Source organism: Homarus americanus, unplaced genomic scaffold (assembly GCF_018991925.1).
Source record: "Homarus americanus isolate GMGI-L3 unplaced genomic scaffold, GMGI_Hamer_2.0 scaffold4896, whole genome shotgun sequence".
In the NCBI taxonomy this organism is placed as follows: Eukaryota; Metazoa; Arthropoda; class Malacostraca; order Decapoda; family Nephropidae; genus Homarus; species Homarus americanus.
Genome location: NW_024749657.1, coordinates 4704269 through 4718708, shown reverse-complemented (window position 1 = coordinate 4718708; position 14440 = coordinate 4704269). Strand labels below are relative to the sequence as shown.

Genomic DNA, 14440 nt, shown 5'->3' with positions numbered 1-14440 from the left:
GTAGCTCCAGCTCAGTAGACTGCATATTATAATAGCTCCAGCTCTTAGCCAGATTACATAATACAGTAGCTCAGCTCTATAGACTGCATATTATAAAAAGCTCAGCTCTGTAGATTACATACTACAGTAGCTCCCAGCTCTATAGATTTGCATATTATAAAAGCTCAGCTCTGTAGATTACATAATACAGTAGCTCCAGCTCTATAGACTGCATATTATAAAAGCTACAGCTCTGCTTGAATTACATAATACCAGTAGCTCAGCTATAGACTGCATATTATAAAAAAGCTCCAGCTCGGTAGATTACATACTACAGTGCTCAGCTCTATAAGACTGCATATTATAAAAGCTCAGCTCTGTAGATTACATAATACAGTAGCTCCAGCTCTGTAGACTTCATCAGCTTATAGAAGCTCCAGCTCTGTAGATTACATAATACAGTGGCTCCAGCTCTATAGACTGCATATTATAAAGCTCGCTCTGTAGATTACATAATACAATAGCTCAGCTCTCTGAACTGCATATTCTCACTCCAACTCTGGAATTACATAATATGCAGTGGCTCACGGCTCTGGGCTGCATATTATAAAAGCTCAGCTCTGCAGATTACACACATAATACAGTAGCTCAGCTCCTAGACTGCATATTATAAAAGCTCAGCTCTGTAGATTACATAATACAGAGCGCTCCAGCTCTATAGACTGCATATTATAATAAAAGCTCAGCTCTGTAGATTACATAATACAGCTCGCTCAGTGAGCTGCATATTATAAAAGCTCCAGCTCTGTAGATTACATAATACAGTAGCTCAGCTCTATAGACTGCATATAAAAGCTCCAGCTCTGTAGATTACATATTACAGTAGCTCCAGCTATAGACTGCATATTACTTAAGCTCAGCTCTTGAATTACATAATACAGTAGCTCCAGCTCTATAGACTGCATATTCGCTCCAGCTCAGCCCAGAATTACATAATACCAGTAGCTCAGCTCTATAGACTGCATATTAAGCTCCAGCTCTGTGAATTACATAATACAGTGGCTCCAGCTCTATAGACTGTAATATGAAGCTCCAGCTCTGTAGATTACATAACTTCACAATGGCTCAGCTCAGTAGACTGCATATTATACGAAGCTCCAGCTCTGAATTACACTCAGCTTGCAGTAGCTCAGCTCTATAGACTGCATATTATAAGCTCCAGCTCTGTAGATTACATAATACAGTGGCTCCAGCTCAGTAGACTGCATATTATAGAAGCTCCAGCTCTGTAGATTACATATGCAGTAGCTCAGCTCAGTAGACTGCATAATATAGAAAGCTCCAGCTCTGCAGATTACATAATACAGTAGCTCCAGCTCTATAGACTGCATATTATAGAAGCTCCAGCTCTGTAAGATTACATAGCACAGTGGCTCCAGCTCTGTAGACTGCATATTATAAGCTCAGCTCTGTAGATTACATAATACAGTAGCTCCAACTCAGTAGACTGCATATTATAGAAGCTCCAGCTGTGTGATTACATAATACAGTAGCTCAGCTCTGTAGACTGCATATTATAAACAGCTCTGTGAATTACATAATACAGTAGCTCAGCTCTGTAGACTGCATATTGCTCATCAGCTCTGTAGATTACATAATACAGTAGCTCCAACTCAGTAGACTGCATATTATAGAAGCAGCTCTGTAGATTACATAATACAGTAGCTCCAGCTCTATAGACTGCATATTATAAAAAGCTCCAGCTACAGCAGATTACATAATACAGTAGCTCCAGCTCAGTGAACTGCATATTATAGGCTCAGCTCTGTAGATTACATAATACAGTAGCTCCAACTCAGTAGACTGCATACCTCGGCTCCAGCGCCACATAATACAGTAGCTCCAGCTCTATAGACTGCATACTATAAACTCCAGCTCTGTAGATTACACATAATACAGTAGCTCAGCTCTATAGACTGCATATTATAGAAGCTCCAGCTCTGTAGATTACATAATACAGTAGCTCCAGCTCAGTGACTGCACATATTATAGAGCTCCAGCTCTGTAGATTACATAATACAGTAGCTCAGCTCAGTAGACTGCATATAAGCTCAGCTCTGTGCATTACATACTCTGTTAGCTCCAGCTCAGTAGACTGCATACTATAAAGCTCAGCTCTGTAGATTACATAGCCACCCAGTAGCTCCAACTCAGTAGACTGCATATTATAAAGCTCCAGCTCTGTGGAGTGCATAATACAGTAGCTCCAGCTCTATAGACTGCATATTATAGCTTGGCTCTGTAGATTACATAATACAGTAGCTCCAGCTCTATAGACTGCATATTATAAAAGCTCCAGCTCTGTAGATTACATAATACAGTAGCTCCAGCTCTATAGACTGCATATTATAAAAGCTCCAGCTCGGTAGATTACATACTACAGTAGCTCCAGCTCTATAGACTGCATATTATAAAAGCTCCAGCTCTGTAGATTACATACTACAGTAGCTCCAGCTCTGTAGATTACATAATACAGTAGCTCCAGCTCTGTAGACTGCATATTATAAAAGCTCCAGCTCTGTAGATTACATACTACAGTAGCTCCAGCTCTGTAGATTACATAATACAGTAGCTCCAGCTCTGTAGACTGCATACTATAAAAGCTACAGCTCTGTACATTACATACTACAGTAGCTCCCAAATAACAATGTCAGCATCTATTTGGAGTATTTTCAATCATCTTCTGGTGTTGTCTGGTGGTGGTGATGATGTAGCCTCTGTCACCTGGTGGTAGTGGTGATGCCTCAGTCACCTGGTGGTGGTGGTGATGATGATGATGCCTCAGTTATCTGATGGTGGTGGTGGTGATGCATCAGTCACCTGATGGTGGTGGTGGTGATGCCTCAGTAACCTGATGGGGGTGGTGCCTCAGTCACCTGGCGGTGGTGCCTCAGTCATCTGGTGGTGATGGTGGTGGTGGTGGTGATGCCTCAGTCACCTGGTGGTGGTGCCTCAGTCATCTGGTGGTGGTGTTGCCTCAGTCATCTGGTGGTGGTGGTGCCTCAGTCACATGATGGTGGTGGTGGTGCCTCAGTCATCTGGTGGTGGTGATGGTGCCTCAGTCACCTGATGGTGGTGGTGGTGGTGGTTCAGTCACCTGATGGTGGTGGTGGTGGTGGTTCAGTCACCTGATGGTGATGCCTCAGTCACCTGGTGGTAGTGGTGCCTCAGTTATCTGATAGTGGTGGTGCCCAGTCACCTGGATGGTGGTGGTGGTGCCTGAGTCACCTGATGGTGGTGGTGGTGGTGGCCTGAGTCACCTGATGGTGGTGGTGGTGGTGGTTCAGTCACCTGATGGTGGTGGTGGTGGTGGTCAGCTGGTGGTGGTGGTGCCTCAGTCACCTGATGGTGGTGGTGGTGCCTCAGTCACCTGATGGTGGTGGTGGTGGTGGTTCAGTCACCTGATGGTGGTGGTGGTGGTGGTTCAGTCACCTGATGGTGGTGGTGGTGCCTCAGTCACCTGGTGGTGGTGGTGGTGGTGGTGCCTCAGTCACCTGATGGTGGTGGTGGTGCCTCAGTCACCTGGTGGTGGTGTCTCACAGTCACCTGATGGTAGTGCCTCGGTCATCTGATGGTGGTGGTGGTGCCTCGGTCATCTGATGGTGGCGGTGCTTCAGTCATCTGATGGTATATTCGAAATATTCAAATTACCCGAAAATGTATAATTAATCATATTAGTAGTAGGTACAGGTAGTAAGCAGCTACCAAACAGGGAGGTACTACCGCCTGGGAAGATATTGGAAGCATAATGTGTTGCTTAATGGTAGACACTGCTGCCATATGGCATCACGAAAATTGTGACCAAATCCCAGGTTGCTGATCTGACTTTCTGCCTTATTTACACTCAATTGCAGGGCTCTATTGTTTCTCTTACTTGGACAACACAACATATATAATGTATATAATTTCTCACTCTTGATTTTTTTTTTAATTTTGTATTTTTTTATGGTTATTATTTTTATTAGTTTTATTGTTTTATTTTTATTAATTTGCTATTAATTTTATTAATTGTTGTAATAATAATAATAATAATAGATATTATTATTATTATTATTATTATTATTATTATTATTATTATTATTATTATTATTATTATTATTATTATTATATTTTCGCCCCCCAGGCCCTGATGTGGGTCATTACCTGTGTCCGGGTGGGCTAATGCCCGTAAAAAAAAAAAAAATCAGTAATAGAATATCTTACAGGAGAAATAGTGAAAGTTTTCTGATAAATTTAACAAGCATTACATTGAACTTGGACTACAGTAACTGAGGTTGGCAGATCACTTCAACACTATAATATTTTGTGGTTAATACAGAAACAGCTTCATCTGTTATGTATTTTTTACTTTTAGCTATGAATTGTTTTATACTATTACTGGTTTTGATGTAGTTTGGTAACTTGTTTCAGTCTTTTATAGCTGTGAGGAAGAAAGTTTTTTTGCTTGACTGCCAACACCAGGTACAGTACAGTACTGTATACCACAAGATTATGTTCCTTCCCTCTAGTGCCCTGCCGGTTCATAACCCTAATTGGTGTTAAATAGTCTGGCTACAGTCTGTTGAATATCCTATAAGAGTTATTCAGACTCAGTTGCTTCACTCTATCTGTCACACTTAACATTTTCAGTGATTGTAAGACTCTCAGACCAATGTGATGTCTTGCATTCATGTCAAGAGTAAACCTCGCTGCCTTGTTTTAAATAATTTTTAATTTGGCTTTTAGCTTCGTGTTAAGGCAGTGTAATGATGATCAGGAATAGTCAATTCAATTTCAATTTCAATTGTTTATTCCTTGATAGAGGGAGCGGGATCCTAGTGCTGTCACTAGGTACCCCTGTACAATGACACCAGAATCATCTGGCAAGTGTGAAAAGTATATACAGTATAAATATTATAAAGGGGCTTACTAAAGCCTAAGGAAGGAAGGATATTCCTTTAACACATAATCAATATTATTTACAAAATATCTGGCCAGTATTGGGAGGATCATCGTGTCTCCGTCATGGGGTCGTGGGGTGGTGGTTCAGCAAGCGTCACGGAAGCGTTGTGTGTGGGGACATCTTAGGAGGTAGTGAATAAGGGTGCGGCTGTCGGGTCTTCTGCATAACGCACAAGAGCGTTGCTCAGGGGATGCGGGGATACCAATCTCCCAAGCAAAGTCATACCCAATGATGATACGGGCAGCAATCACGTCCCCCTTCCGCGACCTTTGTATGAGTGCCAAGCAAAGGTTGTTATGGGATTCAGCTGAGACATATGGCATTTCTATAAACAAACTGTTTATCCTAACATTAGTTAAACTTATTATATTATCTACAATTTATTCTCCAGATGAAGAAAGTCAAGAGTTAGTCCAAGGTATTTCACTGAGTTTACAGTTGAGATGGGTTCATTCCCACATTGCAGTAAAACTCCCCAAAGTCGGACTCAGTCTGAATTACTGGTGCACATGCAGAGTTGTAACTGGCCACGAGGCGCAACACCAGTCTCTCTCCAACTGCCAGATAATGTGATGGCATCCAGCCAGTGCTGGATTTAGGCACAAGGTAAGTAAGCTACAGCTTAGGGCCTCACATTATGAGGGCCCTCTAAGTATGTTTGAGATACATTAAGTAAAAAGATTTGTTATGAATCAAATTGCCCTGGCTTAAATAACTTATTTCATTTGCAAGTCAGAAAATTCAGTATAATAATGTTTATAATTTTAAAGTATAATTTGGGAACCTTATTAATTAGTTTTTCAATTCACTCATTCACTGACTCATGTTAGCTGTGTGACAGTTGATTGGTGCCTAGATGCAGTAAATTTTGTTGTTGTTGTATAACAAATACTGTCCTGTATATACTTTCTTCTCAGCCTCTACAAAACCCTGGGCAGTGCTCAAATTATTCTTAAATCCTGACTCTACAGTATCAAAACATCTTCTGACACTAAACTAGGTGGGAGGCACATGCAAAGGCTACTTCATCCATAGGCCCATAGGCGAGTTATACAGTAATTCAATTATGTACTGTACTGTAATGATGCTTTTACTCATGTCCATTCTAATGTACTAATGACAGTGAAGAGGGTGAAACAAGAAGAAAGCTGATATTCTTCTTGAGAAAACTGAGGAACTGGAATGTGTGTTCATGTTCATTGGTTAGATCATTTCCACAAACCAACAAGACCCTACAGGATCCACAGATTGGCCTTAGCACATGTACAAAGCTTTACACATTGCTCACTAATTTCTTGAAATAAATCCTAGAATGTTTTGATGAAATTGGACTCAAAGCAAAAGAAGACCTGCCTGATGTAGACTACAAGTGTGTGAATAAAAGTGAGTGAGAAAAAACAAGTCAGTGATGGCGATGCAACAAATGATGATGACAGGCTTCCTCCAAGAGACAAATTTTTTGTAAAATCCTTTATTCCCATGATGGATGCCCTTGAAATCAGTGTGAAAAAAAAGTCATATACTCTACAATAATGTTGTAAAAAGATAGAAATTTTTAGTTGATTTAGAAGAACAGTTGTGTGACAGTGTAAAGTTTCTGATGAAAGACTATCCTGATGTTGTTGATGTTAACCTTGTTGGGGAAGTAAAGCACTTTATGTTTATACCAAGAAAAAATATTCTAATAAAGGATATTTATGCCACTAGGACCTCTATCAGTCATCTTCAAAGATAAGATTCATTTGGCTTTCTCTAATGTAAACGCAATATTGTGGCTACTTTTCAGTCTAATAGTAACAAACTGCTCAGGAGAAAGGTAAATTCTGTAGCTGAAAAGGATTAAGAATGAACTTTGGACATCAATGCTGTGATAAAAGTTCTCTGCATTAAACATTATGTGAATATAAAGTGAAAAATTTGTAGCTTATCATTGGACGACTTCATCCATGACTTAGCTTTTGGGAAACTACGAAAGAAATTTTTTAAATTTTATGTGATGTTCAAACAGAAGAGACAGCGCCAGTTGCATTACTGCTTCCATTTACTGAGGGTGAAACTGTTTAATTTCTTTATATCAGTGGTTCCCAACCTTTTTTGGCTGCGACCCTAAATTTCCCAACAATACGGTGTCGTGACCCTCAGGAATATAATATACAGATATAGCTTGAATGATAAGCAAAAATTTGTTTGACTTTATGATAAGTATTATATTTTTTTAAATTGTCTGAGGGCCCCTCGCGACCCTACTGAGGACACCCCGCGACCCTGATTTGGGTCGCGATCTGAGGTACAGGGGGTGATAGTTATACAAGTATATTGTAATTAACCCACATTTATATAAATACTATTGCCTATAAGACTGGGGCTAATACAAGGGTTGATCTGTGCAGTGTTTTATGTTAAAGTCTTCAATTTCATATTTGATAATTAGGAAATCATAAAGTATTTTATAATGCAAATAAGGCTTTTTCTAAGATGTATATGCTATTTCGATTATAAGTTGTTCATTGCATTTTTGCCAATGTATACTGTACAGTATATGTAAATACATATTTAAAAAAACAAAACAATTATTGACTTTTATGTTAAAATGAAATACACCCTTTCTCACTATTATATACTTAATGGTTTTTTTATGGTATGGATCCTCTAAATCTTGACATAGCTTAGGGCTTCAGCATGTCTTAATACAGCCCTCCATCTAACACTGATTGCAGTGATTATATAGTTACTACAGTACAGTACAGTACAGTACAGTATAATACAATACAATACAGTACAGTACAGTAAATTTAAGTTTAGTGTTATTAAGTTTGGTGTAATACTGCACAGTACTGTACATATTTCTACTTTAATGTTAAGTATGTCAGACTAGCCAAAGTGCAGTGCCTCTCTCCACCCACCAAGGCTCCAGCAATCACATAGGAAAGTAAGTGTCCTGGAGTGTTCAGTTGTTATTATGCTTTTAAAGGGTAATATCAAATGAAGAATAATTTTTAAAAGGTACTGGATACAGGGAAGTGTACAGATGAGGTGTATGTGTGTGTGTGTGTAAGATAGGTGTAAATATGGAGGAGAAAGTCGAGATGTCTCATAAATGTGTTAAAGAAGAGGTACTGCATGATCCAACCTTCTGGATAACATGTAAAACACACTAGTGAACATACTGGCATGCTATATGTTTTACCTTAATAAGAGATGAGTTTATCTTGGGCCACTGCAGGATGAGTGAAGGATAGGGTGAAATTTGACAGTTTCTCTAATGCATCTTTGTTGGTCGGTCCATTCAGTGTACTACCCCAACCTCGCCTTCCTCTGTCACAATAAAAAGTGAGTTAGTAAAATACTGTACAGGCATCCCTCAAGGTACAAAAGCTTGAGTAATGGAAATTCACATTAAAGGAACTAAAAAAAAATATGGAATAATCTTTAAGATACAGAGGAATAACTTCCATTGGTTAATGGGACACTGCACAGTAGAAGTACTGGTATTAGTTTGCTTAGATCCCATGAAGAATCTGCACCTCAACTTATTACTCCTAAAGATTAACCACCTTAATGCTATTTGTGAGGATGAGGTTAGGTTAGGTGATCCCACTATTACAAGATGAGGTAAACTTGCTGTGTGGTGGGGGGGAGGGGGGGGACCCTTTCAGTCTTATACAAGTACTGTACTGTGTTTTCCTTTTAACTTGTATACCTGTTAAAAGTTTTATAAGGTAAGTTTAAAATTTAAAGACAAACATGTATTGTGCACAGCAAAGTTAGCCACAGATCTGTAGTGTGCAGTTAAGGGTCCAATAATTTGGGGTGCATGTTTTAGGGCTGCAATCCCATACTGTACCTTAAATTTCCCATTGAAAGACATAGAATGATTTAACATGATTCAACACCACCCACACCTGCTGTGCTGTGAGTGAAGTGGAAGAATTAAACATTAAACTTTGCGATGACTATCACAGATTCATATCTTTCTTAATGGCATTTTTTTTTAAGAAAAAGTAATACTGTACGAGTATTATAACTAATTAAGATGAAATATTTTCAAATATTATTGGTAAAGGTGGATGAGACAGTTATCCCCATAAGTAACTTATGGATCTGAACCAAAATTCCTGGAGATACTTTTTGCATGACACTGAAAAGGGAAATGGATGCAAGAATATACAGAACCTATTAGAACCTGACCTAACCTTATCTAACACCCTAACCTGTGGACACTTTCAGCAGACACCAAAAATAAGTTGAAGGACTTTTAAAAGTGGTGTCATAGGAGAATGCTAAGAAAAGGCTCCACTGAGAGAAAAACAAATGAAGAAGTACTAAGAGTAGCAAGAACTTCAAGAGAAATACTTGAAATGTACAGAAAAAGAAATATGAGAAACCTGTACTTGATCATATAATTATGGATGGGGGAATAATAACAAATATTAATGAGCAAAGTTGAGGATAGGAGGACCAAGGGGGCCAGGGGAAGGCAGAGACTGGGATGGATGAAATAAATTAATAACTGGGTTCCCAGAGAGATACATAACCTCAGAGGATTGGTAAAAACAGCCCAAGAATGTTAAGAGTGGAGGAGTCCTCCCCTCTAAACATTCTTGGGCTGTAGTCGCCAACCCACAGATATGAGGAGATTACTCTGTATAATTGATCTTTAAATTCTGTCACAAATGCATTTGAAAATGTATAATTACAAACACAAGCAATTGTTCAAGCACGATATCAATTACCATGGAAGGAAAATGCAGGGGTTAAAACGGTATTTGTTCCTGTATTAGCACCGAGTGACAGTCCTGTAACTACTGTAAAACCTAAAGTTACCATAAATGTGTATGGATATGTGCTTTCAATTGACTGATTAAATTGCAGTTTAAGACACCATGACACTTTAAGAAAGTTGCTTTTATTGGTACCAGATATCAAAGTAAGTACTTTCTGCTTAATATGGCAAGAAGTTTGGGGAACAGAGCCTCCCCAGCTCGGAAGTTAGGTAAGGTTTGGTAGGTTTCTTTGGTTGGTTAGGTCAGGTTCTAGTAGGTTCTAGTAAATATCGTCTCTTTTAAAATACTTACTATAATAATAAGAACAACTGTGGAAAAATTAATGAAATCAAGCAACTCCTTCTGGTGGTAGTGCTGTTCTCAGAAATTACCCAATTATTTTCATCTTCATAATCTCCTAACACAGGCTGACAATACATGACTTTTTTTTTTTACTGTTTTTACTGTTATCCTCTTCGCCACTGATCCACTTGTTCGCCGTTCAGGTGGTCGGTCACGTCTCTGTTACGCACTGTTGGCAAATACTGTACTGGACATGCACCGGCTCCTTAATATATCCGAACCTGCTCTAGTGCAGGTCAAGTCTGGTCTTGAAAGACCTCACATTTGGTGCTGTCACAACACTCTTTGGCAAGATGTTCCAAGAGTTCCCAACTTTCATTCTGAAAAGGTTTGCCTTTACAGTTTTCTGGACTTATGGCTTCTTCAACCTTGAGCTGCAACCCCTTGTGGGGTGAGCGTCTGTCAGCTCCAGGTATGGACACTCGACTGAGTAGTGCCCTTTGAGATATTTATACACCTCAATTAGGTCCCCCCTTGCCCGTCTGTAGTATAAGCTAGGCCATTGCAGGTGCTCTAATCTTTCTGGGTAGCATATCTCGGGGACCAGATGGGGTGACAGTACTCCAGGCGGGGAAGAACCTCACTCTTGAAAATCGTCATGAGGGACGGACCAATTACATATCTGAACGACCATCTTATAAGACCTGATAATTTAGTTGCTTCATTCACCATCTTGCAATGGCCCGAGAATTCAATTCATTGTCAACATACACACCCAGGTCCTTTTCACATTCAGTAACAATTAATGCAGTTTCTTCATCCTGTTGGGACATATGATATGCCTCCTTACCATTGGTAAGTCCCAGGTGCATCCTTTTGCACTTTGTGACATTGAATCTTAACAGCCATTTCCTCAACTATTCTTGAAGCTCACAGAGAAACTTTCTGCAGCCCTTCACAGTTTGTTTGGTTCTTAATTTCCCCAAATAACTTGGCATCGTCCACAAATATTTGCATGGAGGAGTGTATAGCTTCTGGCATGTTATTTATAAAACAAACAAACAACAATGGGGCCAATACCCTGTCCTGTGGTAACCCACTTGTCACCACACACTGCTTGCGATCATGGAAAAAGTCTCCAATCCATGCTAGGACACTTCCCCGAATCCCATACCCTTCCAGTTTAATTTCCAGCCTTTCATGGGGTACGCTGCCGAAAGCCTTGGCAAAATCTAGGTATATATTGTCGATATTGCCATTAATTTCGCATTAACAATTTCCTTAAGTCAAAATTTCAGTACTTGTATATTAGTACAGTATTTATAACTTAGTTTATTTCAGGGGTAAATATATTACAGTCTCTCCTCGACTTACGATATATTCGACTTACGACAACCCAGACATACGACGGCCATGGTCGTATAAACTATTTTTCACATTACATATTTTCGAGTCCCAGCGTTAGTGATCAATCTGTGTACTGACAAAATTTTCGTTTGTAATCCCTTTTAAAATGGCTGGCAAGCATAAAAGTGAGAGTTCTCGTGGTGCTGAGAAGAAAAAGAGACACCCATTTTAAAATTTCTACGTATTATTTTCGCCTTTTCGACTTACGACCTGGTCATCGGGAAGGAACCCTGTTGCAAGTCGAAGAGAGACTGTAAAGGCAAAAATACCCATAATAGAACTTGCTCCCGTAATTATTCAGATCATGACCGTCCGCTGTTTTTCATTGAAACTAGGTTTAAAAATACCCAATTTGGTCAAATTTCACTTAAGCACCGGTCTTTGTTTGGATATTAAAAATTATACTTTTCCGATGTTATTTGATGAATTTCAAACGAATTTGATGTTCATTTCAGCAGGAAATCAATAGTTGTTGTGATACCACCCCCCCCTCCCCCCACCCATCAATCTTAACAAAAAGGTTTATTTTTTCGAGTAAATCACATAGATAAAATACCAACCAACCAACAAAACTAAACCTGACCTGACCTGACCTAACACTATTTTACTGATGAAAATCTGCAATTGACATAAAATAATCTCTTATCACAATGTCGGCACAGCTCTTTCCGCCTGTTCAACCATATCTGGTTATTCTGGTACTGAGAAACCACGTGCCCTGTATTGTTCATTGGCTAAGACTATAAACTCTTGCCCAATTATAAGTCTCCTATCACTATAGCCAATAAGGAACTCCTACACCACCACCTGTACATACGCTTAAGAAGCCAACACGGAGGTAAGGAGCACTGCTTGATGGGTGGTCAGACCTTCTCTGTGAGACATAAACAACAAATGGCGACACTTGTGACTGACCAAATCTAATAATATTGACAAATTATCCTTAATTTCCGGCGGGAATATCACAGAAGAAAGGAGTCTTAGAATTGTCTAAACATTACAAAAACATATTAATAACAGTGAGAGAAAGACTGGTGCAAGACTGAAACTTCCCCCCCAATTTTCACTGATTATATTAGGGAATACTATATTATGTTGGGGAAAAAATATTAAAATGGGTGAAATCATGTGCTAACCTAAGAAAACCTGACCTAACCTAACCTATATCTGAACTCGCCTACATCTAGAAAACTAAGCATTTGCACATAAAATTTAATAGAAGGAAAAGCATATAATCAGTGAACAAAACTGTGGTATAACTGCAGTTTTGGACAATATGGATCTAGAGTTAAGGAATGTGTTTTTCCGATTGTTTTGATAATTTTAAGACAATTCTTTACTAACGTATCCCCCGCAAATTACTTAAATATACCGGAATCATCATAGAAAAAATGTCTTAAAATTGCTTAAACAATCGGAAAAACACATTCCTTAACTACTAGGGGTATTGTCCAAAACTCTCTTAATAAACTCATAATCACTAAACCACTGACAGTAACCAGCCATATATTTGCCTTTGCTGCTTTATTAATTTAAAAAAAAAATAGTTACTAGAATTAAGATAAGCACATACCTGCACCTGCTGTTCCCCACACACAGGTAACGTGGTGCTGTAGTTACTTGTTTGTTTACTAATATTCTGGTTTCTGAGCGTGAGCAGTTCCTTTACCTTTATCGCATTTTACCTTCTATTAATAAGAATAAAAACGTGATTTAATGGACTATATATTATGCTAGACTATTTATAATAATATATAATTTATTTAACATTGTCATACTGTCAAATATAAGTATATATATACAGCTGTGTTAAAAAAGTTTATGCATCCGGAAACATCTTTCTTTATCTATTCTCGAACTCGGGCTCGAACCCAGGAGGTACTGTAGAGTGACACGCACACTATTGGCTACTGTTTACCAATTAAAATGTTATTTTAGGAATAATATAATGCTGAATTATGTCTAACGACCTCAAAAATTATTAAATTGGTCTTGAAAATCGTTTCAGAATCAGTAATAGAACAATCAGCTGTTACTGCACAAATTCTTGATATAATTCCAACAAATATTGTTTTATCTAAAACCCTCAGCCACGACACATTCTTATCTTATTCTCTTCGAGCTTTACAGCAAGGGAAGTGGAAGGCAGTAGAGAGAATTGCTGTTTATATTGTCAAAAGTGAAAGGAATCAATAAAGGAGATATAGATAAAATTCTTAAAATATTCGAGCAGGATAGGACTCGTAGGAACGGATTTAAGTTGGATAAGTTTAGGTTTAGGAGGGAGATAGGAAGGAACTGGTTCACAAATAGGGTGGTGGACGAGTGGAACAAGCTTAGCAACTTTGTAGTAAGTGCTGGAAAGCTGGAAAGTTTTAAAAGGAGGCTAGATAGATTCATGGATGATAGAGAGTGGTAGTAACTCTCGACAGGAGCTGCCATGCACAGGCCAACCAGCTTATTGCAGACTCCTTATTTTCTTATGTTCTTATGATCTAGTAGAAAAAGTAGCCATGATGTTTGTCCCCCACAGACTGCCAGCCTGAAGCCTGAGGATAAGAAAATTTATGGTAGAATCTTACCATTAAATCTGACAAACGCTCACCTCACACACACCCCCTCCCCCAAAACTCATCGACGGTAACAGCTGTCAGACGTTCAGAAAAAAAGGTTGTGACCAGACATGCATAGGTGTAGTAAATCATGGCTACACCCTCAAAGTCACGGAGAGGGGGGGGTTTGTTGGTGTGTACTTACTGTGAGGAGACGTCTTACAAGGATTGTGTGAGTGTGGACAACTTCAGACCGCTGCATAATGCGTTGAAGTGTAGAGGATCAGTTCAACACTCGGGACTTCCCCTTGTTGGAAAGGAGTGCTTGAACACACGCAACTACGACCTACCGCAATTTTCACCACGACCAACATCTACTTCCACTACTACCACCACTACGACCACGATCTACTACCACAACCAGTCCGACCACG

General features: G+C 39.1%; 1 long non-coding RNA gene across 1 annotated transcript; it reads right to left on the bottom strand.

Annotated features, from left to right (window-relative positions):
• Nucleotides 1–5189: 5189 nt before the first annotated feature.
• LOC121853684 lies at nt 5190–13129 on the bottom strand. Its single transcript, XR_006086385.1, has 3 exons — nt 13028–13129; nt 8169–8296; nt 5190–5248 (listed from the first exon to the last, which is right to left on the bottom strand). It is a non-coding gene; the product is annotated as an uncharacterized LOC121853684 (long non-coding RNA).
• Nucleotides 13130–14440: the final 1311 nt, after the last annotated feature.